Source organism: Rousettus aegyptiacus, unplaced genomic scaffold, assembly GCF_014176215.1.
Source record: "Rousettus aegyptiacus isolate mRouAeg1 unplaced genomic scaffold, mRouAeg1.p scaffold_m13_p_11, whole genome shotgun sequence".
Taxonomy (NCBI): Eukaryota; Metazoa; Chordata; class Mammalia; order Chiroptera; family Pteropodidae; genus Rousettus; species Rousettus aegyptiacus.
This window is the reverse complement of record NW_023416286.1, coordinates 22,216,832-22,233,591: the sequence shown is the minus strand read 5'-3', so window position 1 is coordinate 22,233,591 and position 16,760 is coordinate 22,216,832. Positions and strand designations below refer to the sequence as shown.

Below are 16,760 nucleotides of genomic sequence, written 5' to 3'. Positions count from 1 at the left end.
ATGTTAAAGTTTACTTTGTAGGTAAAATAAGTAAAAAAGTAATCGTTACAAACATTAGGAAAGCAGTTATCTCTTGGGAAAAAAAGAGTCTGTGGTGGGGATATGTATGTATGTTGGCAATGCTCTTTTGTCTTTTTAGTTAAGTGTGATTTACATGGATATTTGCTAAACTATTTTTGTACATTTTTTGTTTTATGCTCTTTCTCTATGCTTTAGTTTGAGCCATGCGAAACTATTTTTTTGATATGTAAAATAGCAATTCATATAGTTTTACCTAATAAGTTATATTTCATTAATTAAAAACTAGATTACTTAACATAATGTCTATATTTATATAGATAGGTAAATAATAGGTATGTATATTTCCTTGCTGTGTCAGTTGAGAGACCCCTGTAGCAATGAGCATTTATAGCACAATGATCTTGGTCTCTAATATCATTCTCTAATGAAAAGAACCAGAGCTCCTTGGAGAAATGGTTAATTATAAGACTGAAATAGGAAACATACAAGATAAGTCTAGAGTATCTTGTGGTGTCAGGACATAAGGAAATGTACACACACACACACACACACACACACACACACACACACACAATGATGGGGGTAAGTCAAAGCTCTCAATGGCCAAAACTAAAACAATCCGAACAGCAAAATTAATAAAGTAGGATTGGATTATAACCATGACTATAAAATAAATATGCATGACTCATGCTGATATAAATTAATGATTGAATAAATAAATAAATGGAGGAGAATAAACAAATAGCCCATATAGAGAATGTCAAATAATTTATACAGATAATCTGCCTTCAAAGAGGGGAAGCACAACTTCTCACTCCTTAAGTACTGCAGACAATCTTTTAAGACATTGTTAAATCAGAGGTAGTCTTAATTTTGATTTTTTAAAAATAGCATTGAATTTGATTTCTTGCCTTGGTGATCAAGGTCAACACCAAGAGTGATAAGTAATGTGTACAGAATATATTATTGATATGATGTGATGAGAATGGCATTTTATCCCTGTGTCCTCCTTCCCCTAAACACATAAACTGTCTAATTATGAGAAAAAATAATCACAAAAATCTCAACTGAGGGATATTCTACAAAATAATTTATCAGAACTACTCAGAACTGTCAAGATCATAAAAAGTCTGAGAAACTGTTACAGCCAACATTATTCTAAGAGGAGATGATGACTGAATGGAATGTGATATCCTGAATGAGATCTCGGAACAGAGGAAGGACATTAGGACAGAAAAACTAATGAAATCTGAATAGAGTATGGACTTTAATTAATGATAATGTATAAACATTGGTTTATTGATTGTGACAAATGTACCATTACTAATGTGGGTGTTTTAAGAGGAGACTCTGGGTATGGAGTTTATGTGATCTCTCCGTGTTCTTTTTGCAATTTTTCTGTAGGCCTAAACCTGTTTCAAAATAAGAGTTAAAACAAATTGGCATGTTTTCTTCCCCTCCCCCCCCAAAAAAAAATATCTGAGCAAATTAATACTTCTAACCTTTGAAGGTAGCACATAAAAAGTATTGCCCATAACTGAATATATTTTTCAAAGCAGGGAGGTGTCCTGACCTCATTTGTAATTTATTTGATTGGCTGTAGTGAAGTCCAATTGAAACTCCATTATAATGCAATGGGCAGAACACTTACTAATCCTTGTACGTAAAATTAAACAGTTCAGTTCAGTCAAGGCACGGTCAAAAGGGGTTAATAACATGGCATTTATCATAAGTCGTATCCATTCTGAGAGATGGATTGACTGACTTAGAGAGTTTGCCTGTGATACTGGGATTGGGAGAAATGGGGATTTTAGTGTCTCTTCATTGGTTTAGCAGTATTGGGTGAAAGTAAATATTTCTAGGCTCCAAAGGCTCTAAATAAAAATATTCAGCCATTGAGACCAAAGCCAGTTTTTCTTACTTACAAATGAAGTTCTCTGTACCTATGTGGGGAACAGTTAAAATATGCTGCAATTGTTCAAACTCTCATCAATTGATATTCTGTCTCCTTAAACTGTTGCTAGGAGTTTGGGAAGTGATGCCTTAGGCAGGTGGCCAGAGTTTATCATTATTGAATGTGACTGAGAGGACTGAAAAAGTCCCAGATAAATTTATTTTGGTGGAGGACATACAGTGAGATTGAGGATACTTATATGCATATTGTCAGAGGATAAATGCATAAATAGGCAAGTTCCAATCAGAGCCGATCAAAGTAGTGCAGAATTATGTAGACATAAGAATAGCCTCTTTGTTTCGCCCTGGTAATACTACAGCTGAGTCCTGTGCCTGCTTCAGGACAACACTGTTCAAGATGGCCACAAACACACTGACCTGTGTTCAAGGAAAGCAAATGGAGAGATGAGAGAACTGGAGCCATAATATTATATGAGGAAACATGAGATATCTTCAGCTAAAGGAAAGGCATGCTTTCTACTTTCAGGTTTCAAACCTTTATTAGGAAGAAGGATCAGACAGAAAATAGATTTTGGAATATTGTAAAGAGGCAATTTATAATAGGGAGATAGGCTGGCTATCCTACAAAGTACCCTTGTAGGATAGTCCTGTCTCTGAAACTTTCTGGGCAGAAGCTAAAAACTTCCTGAGAATGTTAAAGAAAGAAATTACTCATTACATAGTTAGGTATTGACATCAATAAAAAAGAGAAGTTCAAGAAATGCAGTGCAGGGGATGAGAAGGTGTGCTCTGTGTCCAGAGGTTGCTGTGAATGAGCATTTCAGCAATGATGACTCATAAGGGCAAGGCAACTAAGGATATCGTATTAGTCACGGTTCTCCAGAAGACAAATTCTAAGATCTGCTGCCAACAAGCTGGAGACCCTGGAAGACCCTTTACAAAGGCAGGAGAAAAAAATCAGTGCCTCAGCTTTAAAGGTGGTCAGGCATGGGGGCATTCCCTCTTATTCCAGGAGGGTTAGCTTTTAGGTCCATTGAGGCCTTCAACTGCTTAGATGAGACTCACCCACATTAGGGAGGGCAATCTACTTTACTTAGTGTACCAATTTAAACATTAAGCTCATCTAAAACTCCCTCACAGAAACACCCAGAATAATGTTTCTCAAATACCTAGGCACTCCATGACCCAGTCAAGTTGACACATGAAATTAACCATCACAGATACAAAACATCAGAGGATGAGGTCTTGATAATGTAAAAGTCAAGAATCTTAGATCACTTGTGTTGGTGTAAAATGAGAGAAAGATAAAGTGTATGATGGAGGAGTGAAGTGCTGAATATCAGCTATGGATTTGGGACAAGTTAGGCAAGAGGGTCTCCAGAAATGTTGGACTTAATAGTGGGTACAAGTGGATCTGAAAAGTGAAAGTAGTGAACTCTTGCGCAACACATCAAATCCTCTTAGCCGTTCTCTTACGCCAACCGCTGTTGTGAAGACCAGTATTACATAGGTTTGTGAGGTTTGTGCAAGTACAACATGACATCTCCATGGGCTTCTTTGATGCCACAGCTTAGAATGCCCATAGCAACCTATGCAATATCCATGTGTTCATAAACTAGAAAAGTAGGGGAGGCCTGTGGGGGTGTGGAAACTGATGGATAAATACTTGTCTCCTTTATTTTCCTCATGAGATGTATTTCATATGTCTCTTCAGAATTCTCAGAATTGAACATTAGTCTCTAATAGTTGTGGCCAACTTTCAGACACATTCTTTACTGTTTTATTCGCCTTGACCTTTACTACTGCTTCCTGAAATCACTTTCCAAACAAACCCTATGAGGCAAGCCTTTGCCTCAGGCTCTGCTTTTATAGGAAAGCCTGGCTGAGACATCATCTTAATCCTCAAAATTCTCAAGCTGATTTCCTTATTGTTTTAGGAATATATGCATCCTACATTTGCTTCAGGCATTTCACCATCTGCATGCTTCTTCAGTTTCTGAAGATAAATCGTGCCCACACTAAAGAAAAAACGATCTAAAGAGGGTGAGAACAAGAACAATTTGCCTTCACAGGTTTTTTTCAACTGACCTTTCCACTAGCTTAGATGTATTTGTGGTGAGCACTGCACAAATACAACTCATTATCTTTTCTCCAGAGGGGCTAGAGTTTCTAAATTTCTGATATCCTTTTCACATTCTTGCCCTAAAAGGGTTTGAGCCGATGAATGTGTATTTTGAGTTTTCTATCACTCAGGTACTTCTTGCATTATTCCCAAACTCCAGAAATAAGTAATATAGGACCTACCTTGAAAGTTTGGTACCATTCTCTTTTAGTGTATTCTGGTTAACATATTAAGGCAGGATTGAAAGTTCAAGCTGCAAAACTTGTAAAATTAATATTTTTGTTAAAGTTTCCAACAGTGCAATTTAGGGAGAGAAGGGCTTTACATTTTGCTGTAGGTATGTCGGTACCCACCAAAACACTGTCTACTTTATATTCGCAGATGTCTTTCTAACATGGTTACTGTTCTCAAGTCAAGGATTAGCATCGATGCTTATAGCAAATAGTCAAAAATAGAATCCCATTATGTAACCACGTAATATGGAAATTTGGAGTGAAGACGGCATACATATCAGATTTGAGAGATATCCAAGTATAAATGCCTCATATTTATGCTGTACACAAAATATCTTTTCAAGGGGAATTCTGTACAACTGAACTGATCAGTAATACTTGCATTTAAAACTGATGCTCTTATAGAATAATTATCGTGAGTATGCCATATACAAAATGAATGCCTCTAAATGTAGTGTCAAATTCTTAAAGATTCCAAATCAACTTCTCAACTTGTTTAGTACACTTATGGGATATATTGACTTAAAGCTTGGAAATGGAAGGCAGAAACTGGTTTTCAGTTAATGTGTTATACCAACTGGAAGTGCTGAGTCAGTAAAAATCAAACCCTAAAATTCATAATTAGTTAGTTATCCACTGAGCTCCATGACAGTGTAGTTTTAGGAATGTTAGGATAAGAAAAGTTTATATCCATGAGTCATAAAAATATATTGCTATCTTTTTATACTTTGGAATGTAATCTCAGTTTTCTGCCAAGAGTTATGCCTAGCAATATCTAAGCTAAATATTTCAGGTAATAAACTAAATATTTTTGGGTGTTCTCATTAGAATAATTTTAGTTAAAATGTCCTTGGCTTAAACACCAGATTTTAAAATATTAATTAAAACTATTTAAATGAAACTCTTAGCGGAACACTTGAAACTCAAGTTATAATTAAATATTAAATTCTAACTTAAGGGAAAAGAGCTCATGAAATTTGACCATTACTGTGATCTATGAACAGAAATTTAGCAGTATTAATTTTCCTTCTCCCTTCCTTTCCTCCCACACTCTCTTCTTCCCACCCTCTCTCCTGCTCAGTACCTTAAACAATAGAGATTTTCTAACAGTTTGGAGGTTGGAAGTCCAAGATTAAGGTGCTGGCTGAGTCGACTTTTCCTGAGGCCTCTCTCCTTGGCTTGCAAATGGCCACCTTTTGCTATGTCCTCACATAGCTTTTTTTCTGTTTTCATGCATCTCTGGTGTTTCTTTTTCTTCTTATAAGGGTATCAGTCCTATTGGATTAGGATCCCATTGTTTCTAAAGGTCCTATCACCACATACAGCCAGCCGCATTGGAGGTTAGAGCTTCAACATACGAATTGGTTGTAGGGGACATAGTTCAACCTATAATATATAAGTGAACAGGATAGCGTTGATGATTTTCTATTCCTTAATGACTAATACATAATCTTCTTCAGCAAATTACAAAATTGGAGAAGTTAATACAATAGAATTTTTACTGAAGAAAAAATTTAATGTTATAAACTATATATATAAATGTTCTAGATTATATATGTTTTAGATTATATATAGGTTCCATCTTGGCTAATTTGTGAATTAGGTAAAATTTGCTTCTAATATTCTTCCTCTCTTTGTTCATCTATGTACCTTGAGCTCCAGTAAACTTATTCTACCAATTCCTTCTTTTTCTCACAGGCTCAACCTTTCTGCTTCACTACTGAGGAGCTAATTTGTCCCCAGCCTCTATTAGTGCCAGCCCATTAAAAAAAATCCAGTTGAAACAAATAAGTTTCTATTTCACTAAATCATTTAGTACTGTTTGGCATTGTTGACCACTCTCTCCTTCCATCAGTTTCATTTTTCATACACACTCTGAAATTTTCCCAAATCTTTTTATCTGCAGTTCAGATATCTACTTAAATTCCAGACACACATTACAAATTAACTGCTAGACATTTCCACTTGGATATCACACAGACACTTCAAATGCAGCATATTCAAAACGGAGATTATTATTTCTCATCTCTCTCCTACTTAATTTTCATGTTTATGTCTCAGTTGCCCACTCACTGTCTACAATGTACATTTCCCCACACATTTTACATCTCTAATATTGTGGGGCTTCTAACAATCAATGGTGTATCATATTTTATTAACTGGCAGAATTTTCCTTTCTAGTGTTATATAAAATGATATATTTTAAGTCAATGGAGCTATAGATTGCATGAAATATAATACTCAGATCTAGTAGACTATACAACCTCATATCTTTGAAATATGCCCACTTTTCTCCACTATCTCTGCTACTTCTCAAGGTCATACTACTATCATTTCTCCTGAAGATTATTGGAAGAGTCCTTTCATTTCTGATATTGTTCACTAACCACCAGGGTTACTCTCCACCTCAGCTGCATACTTTGAAACTAAAAAGATCTTTTCAAGTGAAATTTTGATTTTGTCTTTCCCAGGCTTAAAACATTTTAATGACTTTCTGTCGTTCGCAGAGTGAAATCCAGACTTTTTACTGTGGCTTACAAGCTTCTGCATCAATTTAACCTGTTCGTAACTCTCAAGTTCATCACTCAGCATTTTATCTCATTTTGTGATCTGTGGACTCACTGAATCCATTCCAATGTTTCAAGCTTGCCTTTTTTCTTGTCCTCAGAGACTATGCACACGAGCTTCTCACCCCACTCCCCTTTCCCTGGCTAACTATTATTTATCTCTCAGATTTCAGCTTAGACGTTAGTTCTTTCGTGAAATTCCCTTTACCGCCCCAAGTCTGGATTAAAGATACCTCTTTTACAACATTTGATAATTCTCCAGTCAGCACTTACCTCTGTTTGAATTGCCTATTTGTCTGTGGGATAGGATAAATTGTGTATTTATTACTGTGATTTGTATCTTCTCTGCTTCATTGCCCTTCTCCCAGTAAGAAACTACATCCCTTGCATATTCTTTCCTTTAGGCATTTTTTTTTCAAGTCTAACGAAGCTTATCTTTTGCAAAACCTAAATTCACTGGAGAGATTAAAATAAAAATGACTTCAGGATGGACTTGGAAATTAAAGAGATTTCTGTCTGTGGATGCTGCAGGAAGTAGGGACTTGTTCCTTATTCTCTAAAAGCATCTAAGAAATGTGCCAAGATTTCAGAAGCTTGCACTGTTATACTTAGGGAAGCTACTTCCTAGACATATGGGCCCCCATTCTCATCTAAAATTCTAAGGCCCTAAAGATAATAGATACAGATTCATCAGAGTGAATGGCATGAGGTGGGGGACCGGATGAATGAGCCAATGGGAACTAGTGCATGTGGCTGGATGAAGACAAGAGGGATGTCTCTGGACATAAGGTGAGGAGCTGGATGACTGTTATGGAGCTTTTTGCCAGGGCGGGGTGAGGATTACAAAATAGATTTAGGCTGGTTAAAGAAAATTAAGGAATGCTGTGTATCTTCTATGGCCAAGTTTGTGACTGAGATTGAATTTCATAATAGCTGTTTCCTCTACTACACTTTCAGGGCATTTCTCTTCTGTTTCTCTATCTTATTTATTGATGTATGTATTTATTTTTAATTAATCAAATGCTTTTCTGAATTTATTGATATGAACATGCGATTTTTCTTTTTTAGTTTGTTGATATGATAGGTAAAATTTAGTTGATTTTGAAATGTTGAACCAGCATTGCTTACCTGGGATAAATCCCACTTGTTCTTGGTGTATAATTCTTTTTATTTTTCATTTTTTGGATTCTATTTGTTAATATTTTGTTGAAGATTTATGTTCGACAGAGATATAGTCTGTAGTTTTCTTGTACTGTCTTTGTGTGTGTGTGTGCAAAGGTAATGCTGGCATCACAGAATGAATTAGGAAATATTCCCTCTGTTCCTATACTCTGAAAGAGATTGTGGAGAATTAGTATAATTTCTTCTCTAAATAGATAGAATTCACTAGTAAACCCAGCAGGGCCTGGTGCTTTCTGTTTTAAAAGGTTATTAATTATTGATTCAATCTCTTTAATAGATATAGGCCTATTCAGATCATCTGTTTCTTCTTGTGTGAGTTTTGGCAGATTGTGTCTTTCAAAGAATTTTTTCATTTCATCTAGGTTATCATATTTGTGGGCATAGAGTAAGTCTATTTAGTTAATAGTGTTGATTATCAGCTTACTGCAGTTCTGTTTACATATTTTCAGTCATTTCTTTTCCTCTACATTTCATTTTAGATGGTTTACACTGCTACGTCTTCAATGTTTAATTGGTCAATATTGAATTGTTTCTTCTGCATTGTTTAATCTGCTGTTAATGTCGCCTAGTATATTTTCAAAATTAATTTTTAATTTTTAGAGCAGTTTTAGTTTCATAGCAAAACTGAGCAAAAAATACAGAGAGTTCCTCCATGTTAACCCCCCTCTCTGATAGCCTCCCCACCATCAGTATCTCTTTACAGTGTGGTACATTTGTTACAATTAATGAATCATCACTGACACATCATTATCAATGCAAGCCCATTGTTTACATAATGGCTCATTTTTTTCTGTTTTAACTCCTGTGGTTTTTGACAAATGTATAATGACATGTACTCACCCTTACTTACTGTTTCATATAGATTAGTTTCACTTCTTTGGAAAACCTCTGTGTTCTGCCTGTTCTTGCTATGCATCCCTTTCTGCCTCCTCGGCCTTGCCCCACCCAAGGCCTTGGCAACTACAGATACTTTTTAATTGAGCTATAATTGATATGTAGCATTGTATTAGTTTTAGGTGTACAACATGATTTGATACACACACACACACACATATACAGAGATGTATGTACATATATATATAATGCAAAATGATTACTGCAGTAAGTTCAATTAATATCTACCACCACACAGTAACACATTTTTTTTTCTTGTGATGAGAATTTTTAAGATCTACTCTCTCAAACACAGTCATGCCTCATTTAACAATGGGGATACGTTCTGAAAAATGTGTCATTGTGTTTTGTAAACAACGAAGACTGTACTTACACAAAATTAGATGATATAGCCTACTACACATCAAGGCTATATGGTATAAACTATCACTCCTAGGCTACAAACCTGTATAATATGTTACTGTACTTCATACTGTAGGTAACTGTAACATCACAGTATTTGTATATCTAAACATATCTAAACATAGATAACTATTTTTATATAAATAGAAAGAGTAAGTGCTAAAGTAAGGATACATATTATAGTATAGTAAATATATAAACCAGTAACATAGTCATTTATCATCATTATCAAGTATTATGTATAGTACATAATAGTAAGTGCTATACTTTTATGTGACTGGCAGCACGGTAGATTTGTTTACACCAGCATCACCACTAACACATGACTAATGTGCTGAGCTAAAACATTACCATGGCTGTAACATCACCGGGCAATAAAAATTTTTCAGCTTCATTATAATCTTATGGAACCACTGTTGTGTATATGGTCCATCATTTACCAAAACTTATTATGTAGGGAATGAGTATATACAAGAAAGTATCGTTAACTATAGTCATCCATATAACTATGCTGTACATTATCTTGTAACTATAAATTTGTACCTTTTAACCACCTTCGGCCTTTTGCCCATCCCCCACCCTTGCCTCTAGCAACCACCAATCTGTTCTCTTTATTTATGAGTTCATTTTTTTTAAAAAAAAGATTCCACATATAAGTGAAATCATACAGTATCTGTTTTTCACTGTGTGACTTATTTCACATAGCATCTGCTCCTCTATCTTGAGGGCTTTTTTTGTCCTCCCTTCAATTTCTTTCTGTCTTGAAAAATATTACAATTCTTTATCTCTGAGTTAAAAATATCTTAAAAGATTGCAGAGAGATCCAGGGGTATCCCCCGGTTCCAGACATACTTCTCCCTGACTGGACTGAATCCTGAAACAGAAAATGGACACTAGTGGTGAAACTGGTGAAATTTGAAAAAGCTCTATAGTTTAGTTGCTAATACTATATCAGTGTTAATTTCCCAGTTTTGATAATTTTTCTAATTACAGAAGTTGTTAACATTAGAGGAAGCTGAGTGAAGAGTATATATGAACTCTCTGTGCTATTTTTTAAAATTTCTTTGATAGCTATAAGCTTTTTAATTTTTGATCAGATTTTGTGTTGTTTCGGTTTTTAAATGATAGTTTTATTGAGATATAATTCATACAGCATAAAATTCACTCTTTAAAAACGTATAATTTGGAATTGTGCGACTGTCACGACTATCTAATTTCAGAACATTTTGCCACCCCAAAAAGAGATCCTATACTCTTTAGCAGTCATGCATCCTCCCCCTCTTCCAACTTTGCCCCCTGGTAATCATTAATTTAGTTTCTGTCTTTATGGATTTGCCTGGTTTTGAAATTATATAATGTGTCTTTTTTTTTTTTTTTTTACTGGTTTCTTTCACTTAGTGTGATGTTTTCAGAATTAATCAATACTGTAACATGTCAATATTTCACTTCTTTTTGTGGCTGAAAAATATGCCACATTTGTTTATCCATTTATCAGTTGATGGGCATTGGGATATTTCCATTTTTTTTGGATGAATAATGATATTATAAACATTCATATGAATGTTTTTGTGTGGAGCTATGTTGTCCCCTTTCTTGGGTATATGACTAGAAGTAGAATTGTAAGTTCATGTGGTAATACTATGTTTAATACTTTAAAGTTCTGTCAAACCATTCCAAAATGGCTACATCATTTTATATTTATTTCCACCAGCAATATAGGAATTCCAATTCTACATACCCTTCCAAACACTTGTGTGTTTGTCTTTTCAATTTTAGCCATCCTAGTGGGTATGAAGTGATAGCTCATCGTGGGTTTGACCAGCATTTCCCTGATGACTAATGATGCAGAGTATCTTTTCATGTGTTTATTGAACATTTGCTTTTTTTTTTTTTTTTGGAATAATGGCTATTCAAATTCTTCATCCATTTTTAAATAGAATTATTTATATTTCTATCTTTAAGTTGTAAAGATTTTTTTATATATTCAAGGCACGATTTCCTTATTTGATAAATAATTTGCAAATATTTTCTCTCCCATGAGTTGTTTTTTAATTTTCTTGATGATAGCCTTTGAAGTACAAAAGTTTGTAACTTTGATGCTGTCTAATTTATCAATTTTTTTCTTTTCTCATTTGGGCTTTTGGTGTCTTATTAAAGAAACTATTACCTAATCCAAGCTCATATAGATTTACTTTTATCTTTTCTTCTAAATGTTTCATAGTTTTAGCTATTGCATTTAGATCAATGATTCATTTTGAGTTAATTCTTATACAGCATATGGTGTGAAGTAGGGGCTTAATTTCATTCTTTTGTATGTGGATATCCAGTTGTTCTACTGCCATTTGTGGAAAAGCTCTCTGCGCTATTTATTTATTTATTTATTATTATTTTTTTAGGCAAGGCCTTCATAGATTGCAAGGGTCTTGTCAGCTTACAATCCCTTATTTTTTATTTTTTATGCCTATAGTATCTGGTCTTCCTAGGTGGTCTCCCATCCAAGTACTAACCAGGCCTGATCCTACTTAGCTTCCAAGATCAGATGGGATCGGGCTTGTTCAGGGTGGCATGGCCATAGACTCTGCTATTTTTGCAAATTTTTCTGTAAGCGCAAAGTTATTTCAAAATAAAAAATTAAAAAAAAATTGGAACAATTGTTTTTTTGTTTTTGGTACTACCTCATGGTTTTGCCATTCTATAATCTAATCTCCCTAGTGATTTTAGGAAGCACAATATCATGAGAGTATCTAACACTGACAACTATAAGAGGCTACTCTTACCAAACTTCTCAAAGCTGCTAGTGTTCAGTTTACCAGTATGTTTTTTTTTTTTTTTTTTTTTTTTTTTTACATGTCCACTGGGCTATCCCATGAACAAGGGAAGGAAGGGAAGAATCCTCCATTCTCTTATAATAAATCCATTCTCACAATCCCTCCTCTCTGAGACTTTCCATCTGTTTCTTAATGTTCTATCAAAGGAATTCTCTAATTTCCATCTCATGATAGCCCATTGTCTTGTCCAAGCTTCAAAAAAATCATACCATCAGGGTATTAGGCCATGTTGCAAGTACTCTTGCCATAATGTTAAACACTGAATTATTTCATTAAAATATCCCTTCACCATCCTGTATTCTATATCCACCCCAGTTTAAAGCCATCTCATACATTCTTGAGGATCCTGCTGCTACCTATTACCTAGCTATTATTTATGTTTCCTTCATTTTATAAACATTTCCTCATATACTCTAGATTGTTTCCTGTTAGGCTATGCTGAGTCCTGACCTATGCTGAGTCCTGGAGGCAGTGGGGAATGCTGGTAGCAGATGATGAGGATAAGCATTACAGCTGAAAATATTTACCAAATGTTTAGATTTCCAGGCAAGGGGAGGCTACTCTCCTTTATCTGGAACTAGGTACCTTAATTAAATAAATTGATCATTTATCAACAAGTACTTTTGAGTAATTACCACTGCCAGGAACACTTCTGCTTATTTCTATTTTTTGGAGATTCATCTCTCCTATTAAAGGCAACAGATTTTTTTTTCTTGTCTGTCAAAATTCTCTAAGAACAACTAACTAGTGATTTAATCTTTTGTAACTGGGTTTAATCAGTGGTTTAAACTTTAGAGTTAATGAATGTAACCATTAGAGGAGAATAGGAAATCAAATGCAAATGTGATTTTATCAGTGTATTTGGTAAGACCTTATCCCTGGTCACTCTAGCTATTGCTATTAGCTCAGAGTGTAGGTTGTGTGTTCATTAAACAAGCAATCATGTAGCAGAAGAAAAGTGGCTGAAGGAAAGAAAAAAGGATATATGAAAATCTCATTAAACATATACTTACTAAACTGATATGCAAAAGACATTAGAAAGCCAATATTATCAAATACTGATAATACAGCTATTCAAAGTTAATTCTGGAAGTGTGCGAGCTTTAGAATGCCTTTTTACTCTTCCACCATATTTCTAGAATTATCCTTACATATTGAAAAAGAGGTGGGGAAGGAAAAATCACTCTCTAACCTATCCTATATTGGCAAACCAAAGAGAAGAATTTTTAAAAAGGATATTTAATGTTATCCTTCCTCGTCCTCAATAACCTAAGAAAAATGATAATGGAAAAAAGGGCCAGTATTCTTGACTTATTTTTGACCCACAGGAATAATTTTCTTTTAGTATAGGATGCACGCTTATTTTTTTCCTGTGTACTTAAATTGGAAAATTAATCATAACTTATGCAATAAGCAGTTTCTCTTTTGAGCTATAGGGCTGCATTTGTGGCTATATTTTGGAGAGTTCAAAAGATTTATTTTTCTGTTTTTGTTTCTGGTTGTTGTCAAAAGTAATTCTCTTTATCACTCTGGCTCACACTGAAGTTTTCTCTTCAACCAACTTTTGAAAGCGCCAAAGTGCAGTGTCAACAACAGCAGCTTACAAAGGATGTAAATGTAAATGGCATCTCTCACTTCATAAACAATTTAATTGGAAATTGTTTTTTCTCCATGCAACTCTATACCCTTCTGGTTTGTATGCCCTTAATTCCAAAAAACGTAATAATAATTTCATCAGGCTACACAACAATGGTCCAGAGAGGAAGAAGTCTGTCCAGATCTGGTACAGGGGCATTTTCTAATTTTGCCATACCCTGAAATGGTTAATATTTTTAACTACATTAACACATTTTTTTTCCTAAAAAGGGAACAAAAACTATAGCTATCGCAAGCTAGCAAATCTACCAAAAACTCAAATCTTTTAGAAACAAGAATTTATGTTACTCTGCAAAACCGCACTGACCAGCTGAGATACTGAATGAAAAAAAAAATGGAACGTTAAATGGGAAGTGGAAAATAAAATTAATATTAGTAATTTATTCTAGATAATAGGAACTAAGTGGCATACCCAGAATATTTGCAATGCAGAGCAGAGAATTTATCAATATCTGCCACATGGTTGAAAGCCTCTAAAACGGCCCTCAATGATCCCTGCCTCTTGGTAGTCATATTATTGTGTAGTCTCCTTCCACATTGTATCAGGGTTGGTATGTGTGACCAATAGAACATAACAGAAGTGATGCTATATACTTCCAAGTTTAGATTATTAAAAAACAAAACAAAAAGCAAATAAACAAAAAGCATGGTTTTTGCTCTAGGGAAAGCCATGTGCTAAGTACTCTAAGGCGAAGATAACATGGCAAGAAACTGGAGCTTCCTGCCAATAGCCATGTGGTTGAATTTGCAATCAGATTCTCCAGAGCCAATCAAATTTTCAGTGACCAATGCCCAGTCCAACAGCTTCACTACAACCTCAAGAGAGAATGTGGTACAGAATCAGCCGGCAAAACTGGGCCTGCTGCATTCCTGACTCCCAGAAACTGTGATATATTAAATTCCTGTTTTTAAGCTGCTAAATTGTGGGGCAATTTGTTATACATCAATAAATAAGTATGTATATCCTTCTTATATCTGATAAAATTACTTTTAGTAATAATAATAAAATAAATAATAATAGCCAGAAAACAAATGCAGACAATAAAAATATTCCTCTTTTAAACTTGTAGATATAATTGTGCTAGTTTCAAACAAAAATTAAAATTAAAAAAATAAATATTATAGTACCATAAAGAAATGAAGGGTTAGTATTTTTAATTACATTAACGCTTTTTTTTTTCTAAAAAGGGAATGATTTATATCTATGTTGTAGTTTCTGTTTGGGGTATTTCTGTAAATATGTTGATATTTTTATTAAAATTTATCTTCTATCATACTTATGTTCAATATACAAGATAGCCATATTTGTCAATCTATGTTAGCTTAGTTGACAAGTACTTATTAATTCAAAATTAATATTTCAAAATTATTTTTTATGCATTGCAACGGCTATGAAATGGTTTTAAAAGGTCTTACCTACTGTCTTTTTCTTCTCCTTTATTAGCATTTTAAAACCTGTTGGTAGCAAATCATGCTAAACTTTGTTTTCTCTTTATCTGTCAATGCCTATAAAAAGAAAGTGATTTCTTGTCGTCTTTCAGTGCTATGTCACTGGAATCTTGTTTTATTTCTAGAATGTGTTCTCTGAATGTTCTAGATTGTGTTTCTTCAGAATTTTTCTTAGCTATATGTGATGTTGAAAACATTACATGTTTCTAAGTAGGTCTGACCTATCATGGTTCTCTTTATCTGTAAAAATTGAACTTTCTTCAGCTCATAAATATTTTCATTTATAAAACCATTTTTTGTTCTGCTCCAATTTTTTTTATCTTTTCTTCAGAAATTCCTACTGCCCATGTTGTCAAATAGCTATTGTCTGTTTCGCATCTCATCCTTTTTCTCATTTATTAAAACAATTTAATCTTTCCTTCTTCATTCTGGAAAAAATCTCCTTTATAATAACCCACTTTTCTTTCAAACTTTCTGCAGTGTTTATTCTCCTACTGCAGTTCTCTCATTCTGTCTTACTCTCATAATCTTCTTTTTTAATTTCTATTAGACTTTTGGTTATCTTTTTTTATCCTATTTCAGAATTTTGTCATATTATCTCATATTTATCATGTCTTATTTACAAACCTCATTTTTTTAAATAGAATTTTGCATGAATGCACATAATTTATTTCCTCTTATACATTTCGTATGAAAGTATGCTCTGTAAATGCTAAAGTCTCCTTTTATTTTGGTCATCCTTTTATTTCAGAACTTTATCATATTTATTACGTCTTGTTCACATGTTTATCTGTTATGGGGTTTATCCAAGTTTGGTATTTTCACTTTTTTTTTTTTTAATGCCTACAGCGCCTGGTCTTCCTAGGTGGTTTCCCATCCATGTACTAACCAGGCCTGACCCTGATTAGCTTTTGAGATCAGATGGGATCGGGCTAGTTCAGGGTGGGATGGCCGTAGATGGTTTGGTATTTTCTGTAAAGTGGAGTGCATGGGTTCATCATGGATTTTCAAAAATGTAGTGATTGGTTTTAGAATTTTTCTTCCAGAAATTTATATTATGAGCTTAGTGATTCAGAGACCCAACAGAAGAAATGTTAAGCCCAGAATTGTGAGTGATCCCAGAAGAAATTTCAGCTTTGTCTAACTTCTCTGTATTTGACAAAATTGTTCTGCTAGAAAGCAGTTTTCTTTTAGAGCTGTTAAGTCAGAAACTGTATGAACAGATGGAGATTTTATCCAACTTGTAAGTTAGCCTGCTGTACTTCCACAGATATAGAAATAGATATGAATTTTCCATCTCTATCTATCTCTACCTCTACCTCTACCTCCAATTCCACCTTTGGGTCAGAGAAAGAAACTATTATTACTTACAGCAAAAATGGCAGCCAGAGCAGCATCTTGCAGCGAATTCTCATGTTCCAGTACCCATCAGGGTGATATGGTATGATGAGGACTAGATAGACGAGATTTAGGTGAGAAACCCTGAAAGCGA

The 16,760-nt window shown here is 34.3% G+C and overlaps 2 pseudogenes; both read right to left on the bottom strand.

Annotated features, from left to right (window-relative positions):
- Positions 1–11,793: 11,793 nt before the first annotated feature.
- LOC118609621 lies at positions 11,794–11,912 on the bottom strand (annotated as a pseudogene).
- A 4,196-nt stretch (positions 11,913–16,108) lies between these two features.
- LOC118609724 lies at positions 16,109–16,227 on the bottom strand (annotated as a pseudogene).
- Between the last annotated feature and the right edge of the window lie 533 nt (positions 16,228–16,760).